The sequence below is a fragment of the Gorilla gorilla genome, chromosome 12 (genome assembly GCF_029281585.2).
Source record: "Gorilla gorilla gorilla isolate KB3781 chromosome 12, NHGRI_mGorGor1-v2.1_pri, whole genome shotgun sequence".
NCBI lineage: Eukaryota > Metazoa > Chordata > Mammalia > Primates > Hominidae > Gorilla > Gorilla gorilla.
This window is the reverse complement of record NC_073236.2, coordinates 54,610,900-54,631,497: the sequence shown is the minus strand read 5'-3', so window position 1 is coordinate 54,631,497 and position 20,598 is coordinate 54,610,900. Positions and strand designations below refer to the sequence as shown.

At 43.4% G+C, this 20,598-nt stretch overlaps 1 protein-coding gene and 1 pseudogene across 1 annotated transcript in view; both read left to right on the top strand.

Annotated features, from left to right (window-relative positions):
- TCF7L1 (transcription factor 7 like 1) overlaps positions 1–20,598 on the top strand; it is a 174,159-nt gene that overhangs the window by 54,284 nt on the left and 99,277 nt on the right. The gene's annotated exons all lie outside the window — the stretch shown is intronic.
- LOC115933592 (uncharacterized) lies at positions 17,298–17,398 on the top strand (annotated as a pseudogene).

Below are 20,598 nucleotides of genomic sequence, written 5' to 3'. Positions count from 1 at the left end.
CTTTGTAAAAAAGCAAGTGGGCAATTTGTGTTCTCTATTGTGTTCCATTGATCTCCATGTCTAGCCCTCTACCAAGACCATGCTGTCACAGTTACTGGAGCTATATAGTAAGCCTTAACACTGGGAAGAGAGATTCCTTTATTCTTTTTCAAAATAGTTTTGGCTCTTCTAGGGCCTTTCTCTTATGTTCACAAAGAAACTTATACATGTGAATGTTCATAGCACCTTCATTCAAAATAGCCTCAATCTGGAAACTATCCAGATATTCTTCAGTGGTGTATGGTTGACCAAACTGTGGTATATCTATACCATGGAATACAGCAATAAAAAAGAAAAAATTATTGATCACATGCAACAATATAGGCAAGCCTCAAGGAAATGATGCTGAACGAAAAAGTCAGTCTCCAAAGGTTATATACTGCATTTGCCATTTATATAAGATTCGTGAAATGACAAAATTATAGCGAGGGGGAACAGATGAGTGGTTGCCAGGGGCTAGGGATGAGGGGAATAAGGGATAGGTGTTGCTCAAAAGGGGTAGCATGAGAGAATCTGGTGGTAATGGTACAGTTTAGTATTTTGATTGTGGTTGTTACACAAAGCTACACATGTGACACAATTACATAGGGCTACACATACACACACACACACGAGTGTTTGTAAAACTGATGAAATCTGAGTAAGTTCTGTGGAGTGTGCCAATCTCAATATCCTAGTTTTGATAGCATGCTAGTTAGCTATGCAAGACGTTAACATGGGGGGAGGCTAGGCTAGATGCTTGGAACCTCCCTGTACACTTTTTTTCCAACTTCCTATGAATCTATAATCATTTTGAAATAAAAAGTTAAAACAATATTACATTCTGTTTATGTCACATCAAGAATGGCAAACCTGTAAAAATATGGACATACAGTTGCCTCTGCAAAAGGAGGCTTCATCTGATTTCATAACATTTTATTTGTTTTGAAAAACCTGGTCTTGAAGCAAACATAACAAAATGTTAACATTTGTAAATTTAGGATGATGGATTTTATTTGTTGTGTTTTTCGCTGTCCTTTATTATGTGTTTGAATCATTCCATTATTTAAAAAATAAATGTAAACAAAAGCAATAATTATGCCAGGGTATGTATCTCCTTGGTATCTTGGTCCACTCACAAAAGTGGTCTGAATGTTTAATATTCCCCTAGTAAAACTGCTACTTGGTCACAGGCTTCTCTCCATGAATTACTAACTCCGGGTTGGGAAGCCTAAGAACATAATCCATCTTTTTTATTATGACAAGCTTATTTAATTTTAATTGCTCCTTATAGTATTGCATTATAAGGAGGAACTATCTTTAATTATCTCTTTGGGGGGATGTTTCTAAAGTAATGTGATCTCAGAAGCAGAGCATCGTCCCTTCCAAAGTAGCCACCTGACTGTGAAGTTAAAATATTTGTGTGCAACAGTGTAAATAGACTTCTCTGCTCCTCCAACTGGTGGAGGCTGCCCTTCCCCCCGAAGCAATTAAAAGAATTCCAGATGGGTGATTCTCCCCTTCCTGGTCCTATTTAAAAATACAAGTGTCGCTTCGGGGATTTTTTTTTTTTCCTGGAATATACCAAGTGAGTGACACAAGAATTGGGACTCTCCATTCCTGATTTAAATATTGGCCGTGTCCTTTCGAGATCATTTTTCTTGGTGACATGTTAGACAATCTCAGGTCAGTCTGTGTCCTTAAAGATCACTGTGAGTGTCAGGAATGCTGCTTACAGATGTACATGATGGGCACATGGAGGCGCCCTTCAGGGCCTTTGGCTCAGATCCCCATCCTGCTCTTAAAGAAAAGGGCATTCTGTTATTTATTTGTTGGATTTTAATTTCCGCCTTTAGCCCTCTAAGGCTTCTCCACGTAGTGCCATCCTCTGCTGCTGTTACCACCATCAGGGGTGGGGGTGGGGGTGCTGTACAGTTGGCGGCCAGAGGATGCTATTGAAAAGTGGAGAAGTCTTCACACTGCTCTTTGTGGAAGGACGGCCTCCCTTCCCGTGGGCAAACCCCGGGGCTGGAGCCCTCCCGGCTGCCCAGTGGCTTTTGTGTGTGTGCAGCTTTCAGCTCCTGTCCATCAGGCTGAAAGGGCCCATTCAGGGGCATTCATGCGCCTCCGAGACCCCGGCCGCCTGGACACAATCAGCTGAGAGGGGCGCTGCGAGCCTTGCACATGAGAATGCGCCCACTCGGCCTGCCTCCAATTGTTTGGAGGAGCCCAGGGCCCGGGAGTGAGCCCAGAGGAATGACACTGGACAGCCACTTGGGGTTCATTCATTCTGTGCACTTGGAGCCTCCGGAAGGGAGGGGTGGGAATACCTTGCAGTGAGCTGGGAATGAGCAAGTTCAGGGCTGCTAGGGCTTATCTTTGGTCCTGACCTTCAGCTTTTATCTTTGTGTACACCTCTTGGAGCCCCTGCTTAAAGGTAGAGACCTTGTCTTCTTTATCTTTATAGTCCCACATACCTGAGGCACTCAGTAAGTCCTTGTTGAAGGAGTGAACTACATTGCTGCTCCTTTCATATAGCCCCAGGCACACTGATGTACTTTACTGTCCTTTGAAGAGGCCACAGAATATTTTGCCTCTTGGGGTGTGATCACCTTACTGAAAAGACTGGGCTCACCTCTTAGGTCAAGGAGAGTAGACTTTGAGATCTTGGAGGGACGAAGGACATTTTCAAGGTGGGAAGTTGCTATAGAACAGAGTGCTGATGGCCAGGGATCTGCATTTGGAATTTGAGAGGCTGAGTAAGGAGCGCCATAGGCCTCTGCAGAGGCCAGCCTTGGGTGGCTGGTTTGCAGGAAAGGGCAGGACCTGGTGCTGACTTGGAACCAGTTGGTGGTAGATGTGGAGATGGGAGAATGGACTTCATGGACACTTACCATATGGCAGCCAACACCCTGGGAACCTCTGGCACCTGATGACTGACCTAGGAACATGGGGGAATGAAAAGCACAGGCCAAGATGCTAAGGAGCCTTTGTGTTTCTTAGTTTTACAAAATTGTGTTTAAGGATCACAGCAGCAGCAGTCACAGTAGTAGCCAAAGAGATAGTAGAATCTTCTATTTATTGGGAACTTACTGGACTAAGAGCTTTCTACATAATACTTCACTGACTTAAGCTGTTCTGTTGTTGTATACACCCACGTATGAATGGTAAGTGCTGCAGGCATTTTAAGGTAGGAAAGGTTATTATTCCCATTTATGGACGCAATACCTGAGGCTCAGAAATATTAAGTGGCTTCCCAAGGTGAGTGGCAGAGCTTCAGTGGAAACGGGGGCTTAGGCTCTTAGCAACTGAGGCGAGGGCTGCTGCCAGCATTAATGACTCTGGTGCAGTGAACTGAGTTATCTTTATCATTTCTCTTTCAATTTTAAGTGTTAAGAAAGAAGGAAGAAAAGGAAACATACCTCTACTAGTCTTTAAGAGCCTTATAACTTATTTGGAGAAACGCAGCACACAATATAGAAACACTTTCCAAGCTGCCAGTGCCGAGTGGCAGTATCAATGCTGAGGACAGATAGGGAAAAGCTTTCCTACTTGTCACATACCCTGGGGAGGTGATCACAAACCCACTGCATGGCCTTCCTCCCAAGGAAGGAGTTAGGTTGCACCATGGCTAAGGGAGGGATGTAGAACCACTTAACATGACATTGGTTTCAAACCCTCTGGTCCCACCAGCTTCTTCTGTTAGGCACAGGTGCTATGTGACATCTCACAGACCCTGATCTGGTGCCAGCCCAGGCCAGATCACCAAACCCTGCCTGGCCTCAGCTCCCTGCACTATGCAATGGTATAGAAGTGGGGTGGCACCTCTCATAGGGTTAGTTAGTATTTGCATGCTGTGTGCTCTGTACTACTCTGTTTAGTGCATTTAGAAGTTGATTTCCTCGGCCGGGCACGTGACTCATGCCTGTAATCCCAGCACTTTCGGAGGCTGAGGAGGGCAGATCACAAGGTCAGGAGTTTGAGACCAGCCTGATCAACATGGTGAAACTCTGTCTCTACTAAAAATACAAAGATTAGGTGGGTGTGGTGGCAGGTGCCTGTAATCCCAGCTACTCGGAAGGCTGAGGCAGGAGAATCGCTTGCAGCTGGAAGGCAGAGGTTGCAGTGAGCTGAGATTTTGCCACTGCACTCCAGCCTGGGCAACAAGAGTGAAACTCCGTCTCAAAAAAAAAAAAAAAAAAAAAAAGAAGTTTATTTTATTTCCTCATTGGATGTGACCAACTTCCTACAAAGGGAAGAAACTTCATCTTCAGGTCCCTAGGATAAAGCTTTTCATAGGGAGGGGACAAAAATTTAACTCCAGGTCACCAAGAGAAGTCATTTTGCAGCATGGAACTTGGTGCACTTTTGTTTTCACTATGGTCCCAGAATCCATTTGTCCTCTGACAAGGGGACTCTGTGCTGCATAGGACTGGGTGTTCCAGCTATGTAGCCCTGTGCCTGATGGCAGGTGCAGCCACAGTTAGCTGAGGGGCAGTGGTCTCCATTCAGAGGTCTGCTTCCTTCTACCCTATTTCACCCTAATGAAGATATGTCATCTTGCAAATGACTACATGTTTTCTATCCTCCTCATTTCTAATCCTGAATTTAAGCATTGGAAAGAGCTTGAGCAAATCAGTCAGCTACCGCCCCCTCCCCCAAACTCAGTCTAGTCATCTGCAAAATGGAGCTAGCAGTGAAAACAGTATGTATTAAATGAGATGATACATGTGAAACATGTAGAGCTCTAATTTTATTTTTTATTTATTTATTTTTTTAAGACAGAGTCCCGATCTGTTGCCCAGGCAGTGGTGTGATGTTGGCTCACTGCAACCTCCGCCTCCCGGATTCAAGCGATTCTCATGCCTCAGCCTCCTGGGTAGTTGAGATTACAGGCATGTATGCCCAACTGATTTTTGTATTTTTAGTAGAGATGGGGTTTTCAGCATGTTGTTCAGGCTGGTCTCGAACTCCTGGCCTCAGGTGATCCATCTGCCTCGGCCTCCCAGAGTGCTGGGATTACACGTGTGAGCCTGGCACCTGGCCTGGCTAATCTTTTTTTTTTTTTTTTTAAAGTGCACTGCACTGAAGTGCAGTGGTGTGATCACAGCTCATTGCAACCTTGAACTCCTGGGCTCAAGCGATCCTCCTGCCTCAGCCTCCCGAGTTAAGTGGGATACAGGCATGCACTACCATCCTTGGCTAATTTTTAAAAAATTTTTTGTAGAGAAATTTTTGTTTCTCTACCAAGTTTTTGTTGCCCAGGCTGGTCTTGAACTCATGGCCTCAGGCAATCCTCCCACCTCAGCCTCATAAAGCACCAGGATTACAGGCATAAGCCACTGTGCCCGCCCTGTCTTATCTAATTGGGTAATCACTCAATAAAATTAAGTTCTTATTTTTTCATTTGAATGAATTGTATCGATACCTGGGAGAAGCCAAAGGTTGCTTTGTTAGTTGTGACTCCACTGACTGACCACCTTTGCTGTGCTTGATATTTATGTAGAGCACTCAGGCTAAAATGCCCATGGCTTCCCTGTCCTTTTATTCTCGTGGGTGATGGCGAGTAGAGCACAGAGGGCCAAGTGACTTGTCCAATCTGCGTAGACAGTAACAGTTCCCCATCCATGGCTCTTTCCACAGCTGAGGAGCCAAAGTCTCAGGCAGGTCTCAAAGCTGGCAAGTTTAAACTAAGTGATATTTAGTCTGGGTGGGATTCTGATCTTGCATTTTTCTCTCTTTTTTCTTGCTCTAAAGGGCATTATTAGGGCCGGGTGCAGTGGCTCATGCCTGTAATCTTAGCACTTTGGGAGGCCAAGGTGGCAGGATTGCTTGAACCCAGGAGTGCAAGACCAGCCTAGGCAACAAAGCGAGACCTCATATCTATATTTAAAAATAAATAAGTAAATAAATAGAGGGCATTATCAGGACAACTGGCAGCATTTGAATAAAGTCTGTGGATTGAGTGATAGTATTCTACCAGCGGTAGTTTTCTGTTCTTTGTTCCTTCTCCACTACCACTGCTCCACTTGGCTAGCCTTAAAAAATAAAAACAATTAAAATAAATAAGATGGCAATTTTATGACTAGGTAAACTGGTATTGTAAGAAAATGTCTTTTTTGTAAAATACACATGGAAGTATTTAGACAAAAGGGGACATCATGTGTGCATCTTACTCTAAAATGGTTTGGGGAAAAATGCATATATATAGAGAGAGATAAAGTAAGTGTAGTTAAATGTTAACATTTGGGGTATGTAGGTGAGGGGTATGTGGAAGTTCATTTTACTATTCTTGCAACTTTTGTATAAGTCTGAAATTATTTTAGTATTTAAAAGGTTTTTTTTTAAAAAAAAAGGCCCTCCTGTGGCTGAGGTGGTAGGAGGGTTAATGTGAAAAGATGGGAGAGGGGCTGTGGGATGGAGAGGGGTGGGGCAGAACCCTGGAAGGTGACCCCCTGGGAGTGGAGGGCTGAAGACATGTGAATGAAGAGAGGAGAAGGGGGGAATAAACTGAATAAGAAAAGTCCCCCAAACAGAGCACCTTCCCACCAAAACAGGAGGGATTACCTTCAGGAAATGATGTGGGCAGACTCTAAGGCATTGCCAAGTTGGAATTACAGAATTCAGGAGTGGTGGCTCACATCTGTAATCCCAGCACTTTGGGGAGGCCAAGGCGGGTGGATTACTTGAGGCCAGGAGTTCGAGACCAGCCTGGTCAACATGGCAAAACCCCATCTCTACTAAAAATACAAAAATTAGCTGGGTGTGGTGGCGCACGCCTGTAATCCCAGCTACTTGGGAGGCTGAGGCAGGAGAATCAGGCTGATAATGAGCCAAGAGAAGAGGAGAAACCAAGTCTGCCAGGAGAAATATGAATTTGGACCTTGGAGAATGAAAATTGTAGGAAAAGTAGGCAGGGTATATGGGCAGGGAAACCCAAAGCATGGTCAGGGCATCTTCTGAGGATGATGGGGATCCTGCAACTAAGCCAGCCAAACTTGAGTCTAGAATTGTGTGCCCCCAGGTGCCCTTGAGCCCAGGGTAAATAGCTGGTGTGATTACAGCAACCAGCAGTGTGTGCCATATCACAGTAAACACTCCAGGAGTGGGTTCTCACAGAAGAATCAGGAGGAAACCCCTGGCATGAGATTCAGAGCGGAATCCCCCTCAAGTTCTTGGATGGTGGCAGCAGCTGCTGTGGAGTCTCTGTTGCAAGCTTTTAGTTCGCAGGCACACTGGTTCAAGTTTAATCACCATAAAAATACTGCTTTGTGTGAAAATAATACATGAGTAGTCCTTATTGCAAAAGGTTCAAAGCAAACAGAAGGAATACATCAGAGGCCTCTTTCAGCTCCACCCCCCAGTCCCACCCCTGAGGTAACAGGTGTGGACAGTTTGTCTCCCTACAGTCCTTTTTCACAGCAATTGCCCTATGGCGTAGTGGCTGGGACTGTGGGCTTTGAAGCAAGATCATCTGGGTTCACCAACTACCTCCACTACCTACAAACCTTGTAACCTTGAGCAAGTTACCTACCCTTTTCTCTGCCTACATTTTCTCATCTGTAAAGTCAGGATAATAACAGTCTAGACCTAATAGGGTTGTCATGGAGACTGAATGAGTTGGTAGGTGAAAAGAACCAGCACCTGGCACAGTCAATGCTCAAGAAATGTTAGCATGCATGGGACGTGGTGGCTTATGCCTGTAATTGCAACACTTTGGGAGGCTGAGGCAAGAGGATCACTGGAGCCCAAAAGGTCAGGGGTGCAGTGAGTTGTGATTGTGCCACTGAACTTCATGCTGGATGACAGAGTGAGGAGACACTATCTCAAAAATAAATCAATAAATAAGATCTCATTACATATGAAGACCGATTTTCTTGCTTGCTTGCTTTTTGCTTGCTTTTTTGCTTTCCTTTCTTTTCTTTTTTTCCTTCTTTCTTTTTTTGAGACAGGGTCTCACTCTGTTGCCCAAGCTAGAGTGCAGTGATGGGATCATGGCTCACTGCACCCTCAACCTCCCAGGCTCAGGAGATCCTCTCACTGCAGCCTCCCAAGTAGCTGGGACTAGAGGGGCACACCACCACCCCCGGCCAATTTTTGTATTTTTTGTAGAGATGGGGTCTCGCCATGTTGCCCAGATTGGTGTCATAATCCTGGGCTCAAGCCATCCTCCTGCCTCGGCCTCCCAAAGTGCTGGGATTACAGGTGTGAGCCACCAAACCTGGCCCTATTTTCTTTCTTAAAAACCATAAAAAGAGTCCTACTCTGAATATTTTTATCAGTAGCATTCTTAGTTTTGAGCAGTAGGTATCAGCTGACTGAGATCAGAAAAAGGATTTCTTTAAAGGACAGTGGGGTGGTTCCCAGTCTTGCTGGGATGGCTGTGGACTCAAACCATGGAGACCAGGCAGCAGCCCAGTCTGCACCCACAATAGTCACAAAACCAGAGTGGTGAGGACACTGTGCTGTTGATGTTGCTGGCATTTCCAGCTTCCAGAGTGGGAGGTGAACCCTGCGTCCTGCCAGGACTCATACGAGAAGCAGGGATTCCTAAACTCGGGACAGGAGTTCAGATGCCAGGGGCAAGTGTATCCCTGAATAGTTTATGATTCATTTGAGCCTTTTGTGCCCACATAAACGATGTCATTCTTCTTCTCTTAAAGACAAACTTCGCTATATTGCTTAGGCTGGACTCAAACTCCTGGGCTCAAGGGATCCTCCCACCTCAACATCCTGAGTAGCTAGGACTATAAGCGCAGGCCACTGCACCCAGCACATGTTATTCTGAGCATTTACCTGTGCCAGGTGCTGTGCAGCAGTGATTCTCAGCCCAGCAGCACATTGGAATTACCTGGGGAGCTTGGATGATTTGGAATGTCCAGGCCGGGCCTGGTGATAGGTCCCAGCCATCAGGACTATTTTTTTTTTTTAAAGAGACAGGGTCTCACTATGTTGCCCAGGCTGGTATTAAACTTTTGACCCCAAGTGATGCTCCCACCTTGACCTCCTAAAGTGCTGGGATTACAGGTGCAAGCCACCACACCCAGCCCGGACTTTATAAGGTTCCAGGTGATTCCAATGTGTAGTCAAGGTTAATAACCACAGCTTCTAGAGGATAGTGCATTTAATAATCACCTCTATATTGGGTAGGTGATGTTTTTCTGAATTTATACATGGGAAACCAAGCCTGAGAAAGCATTCCTGCCTTGCTTTATGTCACCCAGTAAGTGAGGCATTCCCACTGCCCAACCCCTTCCCCTGACTGCAGTGACTGCTGCTGCTTGCCTGGATGGGGAGGAGAAGCAAGCCTCTTCCTCAGCCCCCGGCACTCCCCAGCCACACCAACCTGCCGCAGGCCGTCCAAACTCCACGGTTTCAGGGCCTTGCGTGCAGGTTTCTCCGCCTAGGTTGGTGTTACCTCACTTCCCACTTGGACAGTTTCCACTTACCGCCCCCAGCCTAAGTAAGTCCTCCTCTTCTTTTTCCTTTGTGATACTAAAACAGTATGTGATTGTATATGTATTAATATGTATTAATCCGAGCACTTTGCAGGGCCGAGGAAGGTAGATCACCTGAGGTCAGGAGTTCAAGACCAGCCTGGCTGACACGGTGAAACCCAGTCTGTACTAAAAATACAAAAATTAGCCAGGTGCGGTGGCAAACGCCTGTAATCCCAGCTATTTGGGAGGCTGAGGCAGGAGAATCGCTTGAACCCGGGAGGCAGAGGTTGCAGTGCACCACTGCACTCTAGCCTGGGCAACAAGAGCGAAACTCTGTCTCAAAAAATATATATATATTTCGGGAGTGGGGTGGCACAAATAGGCAAAATGTCTGCTAAGGCTCCTTGTGGGACAGTGATGAAAGAAACACCAACAAACACTGATGCAACTAAAGGCTATCCTAGGATCAAAAGGCAGTCTACTAAAAGTCCATTAATTAGCATTTGCTACCACTTATCTGTGGAAATTAAGATTTTTTTTGGTTCTCTGCAATCAAAACAAAATTCAAAAATAAAATATTAGCTGATGTGGCTGATATAAGACAACTGTCAATTGTCACCATGCCTTTTAGGATGCAGCAAAACACCTTTGTTCTTCTTACAGATTCATCTGATTTTTGTTTTGGAGATTTGAGATTTTGCTCGTTACTGAAAATGTTTCCTCTGCTGAGAGTTTGAGCAGCCTCCTGGTTGTGCAGAGTGGCCAGGGTTGGGCTCAGCTGGCCAGGTGGCAGGTGCAAAGCAGGGTTCTAGAAGAGAGTCTGCCTGTGGCCTCATAGGGGTAACTTACTTCAGTGAGCAGTGCTGGGTGCCTGAGTGAGGAAGTAGAGGTGGCAGAGGAGGGGTCCAGTGGGCTGTCTGGGCCATGTGAGGCTGTCTGGAGGACTCCTCAGAAAGGTTCAGGACTCACGTTCAGTGCAAGGAAAGACAAAGACCTTTATTGCTACAAAGTTGGGTGGGAGACTGAAGTCCTCAGATGGTCTACAAGCTTGAAAACCAAATCAAGTTGACCAACAACCTTCAGTTACAGTCATGTGGTATTGCTGCGACTTCTGAATTTCCCATTTGGGGTTTTATTAGCTTTTAGTGAAAGGCGACATTGTGAAGAAACCCAGATTAGAATTCAGTTTATAAAACAGCTGAGTGAGAAAGTGGGATAGGGGAGCCAGGGAACTACGTAGAAAATCATTGAGCAATTACTCAACACAATTAGAGCCCAAACACCACCATCTCATGTGCACTCCTTGAGCTGGCAAGTAGGGAAGGGGGTGCAGAGCCAGAGCTCAGGGAGAGGTGTCCGTGGCTCCCTCACTTCTGGTCTCAGAGGCCTGGAGTGTCCTCTGTTCTGAGCATTTTCCACAGGCAGGGGCTGGTGTCAGGCCCAGACAGACTCCCAAAGCTAAGCAAATGAGCAGCCCTCGCTGGCCATGACTTTGTCATTTAGAAGTGGCCTTGGGGCTCCAGAATGAATGGGGAGCCTAATGCAGACCCAACTGACAGACTTCGGCAGCTTTGGGGAAAGTAATAAAAATGAGCCCAGGGGTTTGAGACAAGCCTGGGCAACAAAGTGAGATCCCATCTCTACAAAAAATTAGCTGGGTGTGGTGGCACACGCCTGTGGTCCTAGCTACTCTGGAGGCTGAGGCAGGAAGATCGCATGAGCCCAAGAGGTTGAGGCTGCAGTAACCTGTGTTTGTGACACTACACTCTAGCCTGGATGACAGAATGAGACCCTTTCTCCAAAATAAAAAGAAAAAAGAAAATGAGACCAGTAGTGATCTAGATAAGTGAGTACTTTGGGATGGCTTCCCAGAGATAAGTAGGTGATGTAAACCTCATCTTCCCAGCCCTGTAAAGAAAAAAGGTTTTTTGTGGGGGTAGGAGGGAGGCTCCATTTCATCAAATCTGAAGGTGGACTTGAGAGTTTATAGTTTTCCCAGACTATGAGTCTCCACCCAGGCTTTCTGTCTCTGCCAGTGCCAAGATGTTGCCTGTTCTACCACCTGTGCTGAGAGGGTGTCCCTAATGTCCATGATGGTTCAGGCTGGAGTAACTAGAAAAAGAACTCAGTTTCCTTCCCAAGGAAGAAACTGTAATTCAATCCCTGCCCAGCTCACAATGGTGATCTCAGTATGTGTCTTAGCCATTTTGCATTTAAGATTCTCTGTCTATAAAATGGCAATCTGCTGATCTTAAAAAAAATGTGGAAGAGACAATAAAATAAAATCCCAGTTCTACTGAGTTCTAACAGCCAGAAACCGTGAGCCATTTAAAATTTTGTTTGTCTCATGTTTATGAGAAAGGATAAAATAACAGATATCTAAACCAACACCAGGGACTCTTTTAAAAGCTCAAATTCTAGGGCAGTGGTTCTCAACTCAGGCTGCACATTAGAGTCAACTGGGGAGCTTTTGAAAACACCAGTCCCCAAACTCCACCCCAGACCAATTAAATCATAATCTCTAGGAAGGAGGTCCAAGTCCAAGTGTCTGTATGTTTTTAAAAGCTCCCCGAGCGATTCTAATGGGCTGCCAGGGTTGGGAGTCATTGTTGGGGTATGCCAGTTGGATATAAAGATTCAGATTTATTTCCAGAAATATTATACAAGATAATTTTTTTATTTCTCTAATAGCTGAAAAATATATCTTATTTATTTATTTTATTGAGATATAAATCACATACCATGAAATTCATCCTCTTATTAAAGTATGCAATTCAGTGGCTTTAGTATGCTCACAGAGTTGTGCAACCATCACCACTCTCTAATTCCAGAAAAAACCCTTAGCTGTTAGCAGTCACTCTCCTTTATCTCCTGACAACCACTCCTCTACTTTCTGTCTCCATGGAGTTGCCCATTCTAGGCATTTCGTCAAATGGAGTCATACAACATGTGGCCTTTTATGTCCAGTTTTTTTCACTTAGTCTAATGCTTTCGGGGTTCACCTATATTGCAGCGTGTATCTGTACTTCATTCCGTTTTATTTTTGGATAATATCCCATCATGTGGATATCCCACGTTTTGTTTGTCCATTCATCCATTGGTGGACGTAGGGGTTGTTTCCACTTTTTGGCTATTGTGGACAGTGCTGCTGTGAGCATTCTTGTACAGGTTTTTGTAAGGACATATGGTTTCAGTTATGTTGGGTATACAGTTGACCTTTGAACTATGCAGGGGTTAGGACGCCAACCCCTCATGCAGTCGAAAATCCATGTATAACTTTTGGCTCCACAAAACTTAACTACTAATAGCCTACTCTCGATTAACAACTTATTTTGTAGGCTATATGTATTATATACTGTATTCTTACAATAAAGTAAGCTAAAGAAAAGGAAATGTTATTATGAAAACCATAAGGAATAGAAAATACTGTATTAATACCATAAGTTTACATTGTCTGTCTACAAGAGGAATTATCTGTCTGAAATGACAGGCAACTACACAGCTGCAGACCTCAATTTCTGGTACATATCAAGCAATTCAACTTTTTCCTGTAATGTCAGGACTCTTCTCTTTTCTTGGGAGCACTTTCAGCATCACTAGTGGCACTTCATATGGGGCTCATGGTATTATTCAGGGTTTATGGTATTGCACTAAACACGGTGAAAACTACATGAGAACCGCAAGAGATCACTTTTTACTGGAATAAGCAGTTTACTGGAGAGATGAGCAGCTCACATAGAGATCACTAGCCTCTAGCTGTTGGATACCTGCGACACTTGAGTTCACGGCAATAGCAACAGGAGGTGCCTATGACATTATTACAGTAGTGGCCAGGCGCAGTGGCTCATGCCTGTAATCCTAGCATTTTGGGAGGCCGAGGCAGGTGGATTACCTGAGGTCGGGAGTTCAAGTCCAGCCTGGTCAACATGGTGAAACCCCGTCTCTACTAAAAAATACAAAAAATTAGCTGGTGCAGTGGTGTGGGCCTGTAATTCCAGCTACTCAGGAGGCCGAGGCACAGGAATTCGCTTGAACCTGGGAGGCGGAGGTTGCAGTGAGCCGAGATCGCACTACCGCACTCTAGCCTGGGCTACAGAGAGAGACTTCGTCTCAAGAAAACAAAAACAAAAACAAAAAAAAATTACAGTCATACAGTATGCACTGTATTTAATTTTATGCAGTGATTATATTGCATCTTTATGTTTGTTTACATTTCTCTGACTATAAATGGTGCCATGTACAGTCTGTGTGTGCAAAAGTTTTGATAAATTTTAATGTTTTATGATAGATTTATGGATATTTGTGGTAGTAAATGATAAAACAGACTAGTATCTATGTAGATTTGATGCATTCATGACATATCTTTTTCTTAATTTTTTCAGCATTTCTAGGCTACATAGTTTACAAGTTTTTCCAAATTGTCACAAATCTCCAAAAAATGTTCCAATATATTTATTGAAATAAATTCACATGTAAGCGGATCTACAAAGTTCAAACCTGTTTTGTTCAAGGGTCAACTGTATATCTAGGACTGGAATTGCTGGGTTGCACGGTCACTTTATGTTTAACCATTTGAGGAGCTGCCAGTCTGTTTTCCAAAATGGCTACACCATTTTACATTGCCATCAGCAGTGTATGAGGGTTCCGGTTTCTCTGCATCCTCATCAACACTTGGCATTATTTTCTGTCCTTTTGACTATAGCTATCCTAATGGATGTGAAGTGGTATGTCATTGTAGTTTGGTTTACCTTTTCCTGATGGCTAATGATGCTGGGTACCCTTTAATGTATTTATTGGCCATTGTTAAGTCTTCTCTGGAGAAATGTCTATTCAAGTCTTTTGACTTTTTATTGTTTTTATTTATTTATTTATTTATTTATTTTATTTTTTTCAGTTGGAGTCTCACTGTCACCCAGGCTGAAGTGCAGTGGTGCGATCTCAGCTCACTGTAACCTCCACCTTGCAAATTCAAGTGATTCTCCTGCCTTAGCCTTCTGAGTAGCTGGGACTACAGGCACATGTCACCACGCCCAGTTAATGTTTTATATTTTTAGTAGAGATGGGGTTTCACCATGTTGGCCAGGCTGGTCTCTAATCCTGACCTCAAGTGATCTGCCTGCCTTGGCCCCCCCCAAAGGGCTGGGATTACAGGCATGAGCCACCATGCCCGGGCTCTTTTGACCTTTTAAAATTGAGTTATTTGTCTTTTTATTGTTGAGTTGCAAGAGCTCTTTCTTTATGTATTCTGGGTACTAGATCCTTATTAAATACATTATTTGCAAATATTTTCTCTCATTCTGTGGGTTGTCTTTTCACTTTCTTTGTAGTATTCTTTGAAGCACAAAAGTTTTTAATTTTGATGAAGTCTAATTTAGCTATATTTTCTGTTATCATTTGTGCTTTAGGTGTCATATCTAAGCAACCACTGCCTAGTCCTAGGTCATAAAAAATATGTCTTTAATTTATTCTAAGATATTTATAATTTCAGTTCTTAGAGGTCTTTGATCAACTTTGAGTTAATTTTTGCATACAGTGTTAGGTAGATTTTATCACTCCAAAAAGGTAGGAGTACAGCTTCATTCTGTGCAAGATAAGTTGATCATATTAGAATATTAGAGCAGGCCACGGGGCTTGGGAGCTCTAGTCCCTTATTGTAATGGTGAGGCACATAAGGTACTGTGAGGTTCAGTTGAGAGATAAACACTGACTCTAAAGGCCTATTTGAACCTAAAGTACCTCCGAACTCTTTATTTTTCTTTTTTTTTTGAGACAGAGTCTCGCTCTTTCGCCCAGGCTGGAGTGCAGTGGTGCCATCTAGGCTCACTGCAAGCTCCACCTCCCGGGTTCACGCCATTCTCCTGCCTCAGCCTCCCAAGTAGCTGGGACTACAGGCACCCACCACCACGCCCGGCTAATTTTTTGTATTTTTTTGGTAGAGACGGGGTTTCACCATGTTAGCCAGGATGGTCTCGATCTCCTGACCTCGTGATCCACCCGCCTTGGCCTCTCAAAGTAGTGGGATTACAGGCGTGAGCCACCGCGCCCGTCCAGTACCTCCTAACTCTTATGAAAGGTTAAAGTGTATTCTCCATAGTTTCTCTGTTCCGTCAATTTTAATAGCATTTCTAACATTGGGAAGCTATAACTTATTTCTGAGGTATTATGTGTATCTTAACACCAGAACATGACCAGAACATTGCATGGCTCTGTCACAGGTGAGTTGCCAAACTCACTGTCATATTTTTAAAGATCTTAATTCTTTGGTAGATAACCAAGATTAGTTGAAATGCATGTTCAGATTATGGATACATCAGACTCAGCTAAATGGAAAATGTATACCATAGAAGAAAATATATTCCAACCAGGCATGGTGGCTCAAGCCCGTAATTCCAGCACTTTGGGAGGCCAAGGTGGAAGGATCACTTGAGGCCAGGAGTTCAAGACCAGCCTGAGCAACATAGCAAGACCCTGTCTCTACAAAAAAAATTTAAAAATTAGCCAGGCGTGGTGGTGTGTGCCTGTAGTCACAGCTACTCAGGAGGCTGAGGTGGGAGGATCACTTGAGCCCAGGAGGTCAAGGCTGCAGTGAGCCATGTTCACACCACTGCACTCCAGCCTGGGTGACAGAGTGAGACCCTATCTCAAAAAAAGAAAAAAGAAAAAAAAAAGGAAAGAAAGAAAGAAAAGGAAGGAAGGGAAGAAGGGAAGAAAATAAATTCTAAATAGATTAAAAAGAAGTTTAAAAAACTTAAAAGATACCTTTAACAGCATTGAAAACGATGTTGAAGCGTCCTATAAAAGCCACAGCAAGTGATAACGATGTGATAATAGATGAAAAGAACGCAAGGGAAATCTCCTAAATGACTCAAACTATACAGGGAGGGGCGGTTTGGAAGGGGGAGTTAGATCCCTACCTCATGCCACACTCAAATATATCAACCAAATGAAAGATTTATTTCATTATTCTTTTTATATTTAATAAAGAGATGGTTGCTAATGGAAGTAAAAAATTCAAACAGTACAAGTAAAATGAAATTCTTCCTTGATTTTCTTTTCCCCTCTCTGCCTAGCTCCACTTCACTCACTGCTATTTGGTGTGTGTTCTTCCTGGCTGGTTTGAATATATACATATACAACTACTATGTATTATTTTGTGGATTTTTTAACACAAAGAGGATTCTGTTATTTCTATTTGATAACTTGCTTCCCCCCCCCCACTTAATAGGGTATCTCAGAGACCTTTCGATATCAGTACATACGCGCTTACCTCATTCTAATTAGCCACTGTGTTGTATTCCATAGTAGAGATGTACCTTGTAAGCATTCCCATGTTGGTAGGCATGTTAAGAAGAAAAAAAGAACATACTTGAACACACCTTTGTATGCCCAAACTAGTCTTTCTCCAGCATAGATTGCTAATAGTAGATTTACTGGGTCTGATGGTATTTGTGCATTTTATTTTATTTTATTTTATTTTGTAGAGGCGGGGTCTTACTATGTTGCCCAGGCTGGACTTGAACTCCTGGGCTTAAGCAAACCTCCCTCTTCAGCCTACCAAGTAGTTGGAACTGTAGGCACGTGCACCACGCCCAGCTAGCATTTTAAATTTTAATAAATTCTGCCAAAATACCATCCAAAAAAAGGCTTTGTGAAATTACACTGTAATGAATAGTATGGGAGTGATACCCTTGCCAACTTTTTAAAAATTTAAATTAATCTAATGGGCAGAAATTATACCTCATTTAAAATTTTTTTTTAACAAGCAGAGAAAATACTTGTAGAAGGTATTACTTAGTTTTTTTTTTTTTTCTTTAGTCTATACACAGAAAACTACCTGGGGCTCTCTTTGACAGCACACTAAAATTGGAACAGTACAGATAAGAGCAGCATGGCTCCTGTGCAAGAATGATGCACACATTTGTGAAGCGTTTCATATTTTAAACAACATATTTAGAGATAGAAAAGGGAAAACTACCTAGAAGTGGAATGAGATTAGGAGAATTAGGAGGATTAGTTAGAATTTTTTCTAGTTAGAATTTTTATTTTCTAAATTGAAATTCTAGTTTCAAGTTGTTTTAAAATAATACAATTTTAGTTTCAAGTTGTTTTAAAATAATAAATGTATATTGCTTTTGGAACTTGAAAAAGAATAAAGATATTTTTTAAAAGAAAAATAAAGCCCTCTTGCAGCATAATTTACGTTGCATTTTCTCTCTCAGTGCCGAGCAGGCCTAGAGTTGAAGGTGGTGAGTGAACTGTATATTAAAAGCCTTTGTCTTCCGGCTGTAGCAATACCATACTTCTGTATGGCCAATTGTCAACTAAAGCCTGTATCTTGAAATGATGGACTCATGTGCAGATAGATTGTTGTGTGCATCTGCACTCCCGGCCTGTTCATAGAAGACTTCCGGGGCAGCAAGCAGAAATGCTTGTCAGCCCATATTCTTTTTTTTTTTTTTTTCAATACAGAGTCTCACTCTGTTACCCAGTCTGGAGTACAGTGGTGTAATCTTGGCTCGCTGCAGCCTCTGCCTCCCAGGTTCAAGCGATCCTCCCACCTCAGCCTCCCAAGTAGCTTGGATTACAAGCCTGCTAATTTTTGTATTTTTTTTTTTAGTAGAGAAGGGGTTTCACCATGTAGGCCAGGCTGGTTTCGAACTCCTGACCTCAAGTGATCTACCTGCCTTCGCCTCCCAAAGTGTTGGGATTACAGGCGTGAGCCGCTGCACCCAGCCTCCATATTCTTTATTCTAGCTGCTCAAGCAGTTTTCTCCACACCTGTGCTTCTTTAAAACAGTGGACTTGATGGAAAAATTGAATGTTACCACTTTAGTTGGATCCTGGAGGTGGATAATTCAATGATAAGGACTGCTATCCACTTGGATGCTTTCTTCAGAGTCCTGTCACCAAGAACAGATTGGCAGTCCATTCTGTAATTCACAGCATACCTTTATTACTGACAAAGTTCCAAGTGAAGGTACCTGTTAGCTGGGGCTATTAACTCCCTCTTGTTGGGCTCCTGTACCCTGTCTGCAGGGGCTAGGGCCAGTGGCCATGATGAGAAATGAGCACACGTGGCTCAAGAACAGAGCCTGTGATTTGCCCATTGGTACTGAGTCCACCTTGGTGGGAAGTCAGTGGCAATTCTTCCACCCACACGCCACTGACCTTGCCTTGTTGGTGGCCATCTTGTGTGTTGGCTCTTGACCAGAGACGCTCTGCAGTCACTCTGTGGGGCTGTTTGACCACAAAATGTGTCACTGGGTTAGTGGTTTTATGCCAAGGTAAGATTCTGATAGAAGGCAGTTAAGGTGGTAGTGTAAAAGCTGCATGAACAATCATGGTTCTTCTTGAATACAAAACAGTAATCTCTGCCACTAATTCATTGACTGCCAAGTCCCAGGCTCTGGGATGGGTACTCTTTGTAAGTCAAGATTTCATTTAATTTCCCAAAAAGTCCATCCCATCACCTGTAATCTCACAGCTAGCATGTGGCCGACACTATATTGAGAGTGAGGTTTGTGCTAATCCAGACTCAGCAAAATCTTGATTAACTGGGACCCTTTCATCTCATCCAACGTATTTTAGGGATCTCCTATGGGCCAGGCACTCATCCTAGTGCTGGAAGTCCAGAGATAATGCCTCCCTTCAAAGAGTTTCTAGTTCAATAAAGAGAGCCTCATTTAATCAAAAGTGTTGCACGTACTATAATTTTAGGAGAAAATTAATCCCAGGAAACAAACGTCTTAGGAGATATTTTACTCTAGGAAAAAAAGATAATCCAATCTTTTAAGGATTTGTTTTTAGGACAATACACATTAAATCATTCTCCTGAATGTGAATGTTGACACCACTCTCTTGTCAGAAATGTCATTCAGAACAACAGTGTTAAGGCGCGTGCGTGGTATTCTGTCGCCCAAAATGTGTTAGCTATGTTTACTCCTCATACCAAGATCTTTCTCAGACACTCAAGAAGCATCTTCACTGATGCAGAACAAATAGGAATTTAAACCCACATTTTCATAATTGATTTTAGTACTCTTTTATAATCAGTGTAGGAGCAAACATTTTAAGTTTGTTCATCCCTTCTATAAATCTTGTAAATAAAGTTAATACTTGCATGTCACTGATGAATTCACTTCCAAGTTACTGCCTGTGACCTACCATGCACACAAAGCAGTGGTTGCTGGCAGGTGTGGTCTGACCCTTGTTGTCTTTCACACCACTTTGTCCCTCAGTCACAACCACCAAGCTCCGTCCACTGCACCTGCCCACGTCCTGTGTGCTCTGCACATCCCTGATTCCCTAATCATACACAGATTCCTCCTTTTTTCTTTCTCACAGCACCCTTGGCACTTATCCGAAACATAGCTTTGTATTTTTTTGTACACACAGCTGCCGGCTAGCTATCCCTCCAAGAGCAAATACTGTGTCTGTTCTCTTCACCCATTTATAAAATGCTCATCATGGTGCCTCACTCATCATTAGCTTTTACTAAAGGGTGGGTAGATGGAACGTGAAAGGGTAGATGGGTGAATGGATGGACAGCTGGAATAGTTCTTTCACCAAACAGAGATGGCCCCTAACTTATGATGGTTTGACTGAACAATTTTTTGATTTTATGGTGGTGCAAAAGTGATACACGTTCAGTAGAAACCGTACTTCAGTGCCATATTCAACAGATTACAATAGATATTCAACACTGTTATTAAAAAGGCTTTGCGTTAGGTGTTTTTGCCCAACTGTAGGCTAATGTAAGTATTCTGAGTGTAAGGTAGGCTAGGCTAAGCATTGATGTTCAGTAGATTAGGTCTATTAAATGCATTTTTTTGGGGGGTGTACAGAGTCTTGCTCTGTCGCCCAGGCTGGAGTTCAGTGGCGCGATCTCGGCCCACTGCAAGCTCTGCCTCCCGGGTTCACGCCATTCTCCTGCCTCAGCCTCCTGAGTAACTGGGACTACAGGTGCCCGCCACCACACATGGCTAATTTTTTTGTATTTTTAGTAGAGACAGGGTTTCACCGTGTTAGCCAGGATGGTCTCCATCTCCTGACCTTGTGATCCACCCGCCTTGGCCTCCCAAAGTGCTGGGATTACAAGTGTGAGCCACCGCGCCTGGCCTATTAAATGCATTTTTGACTT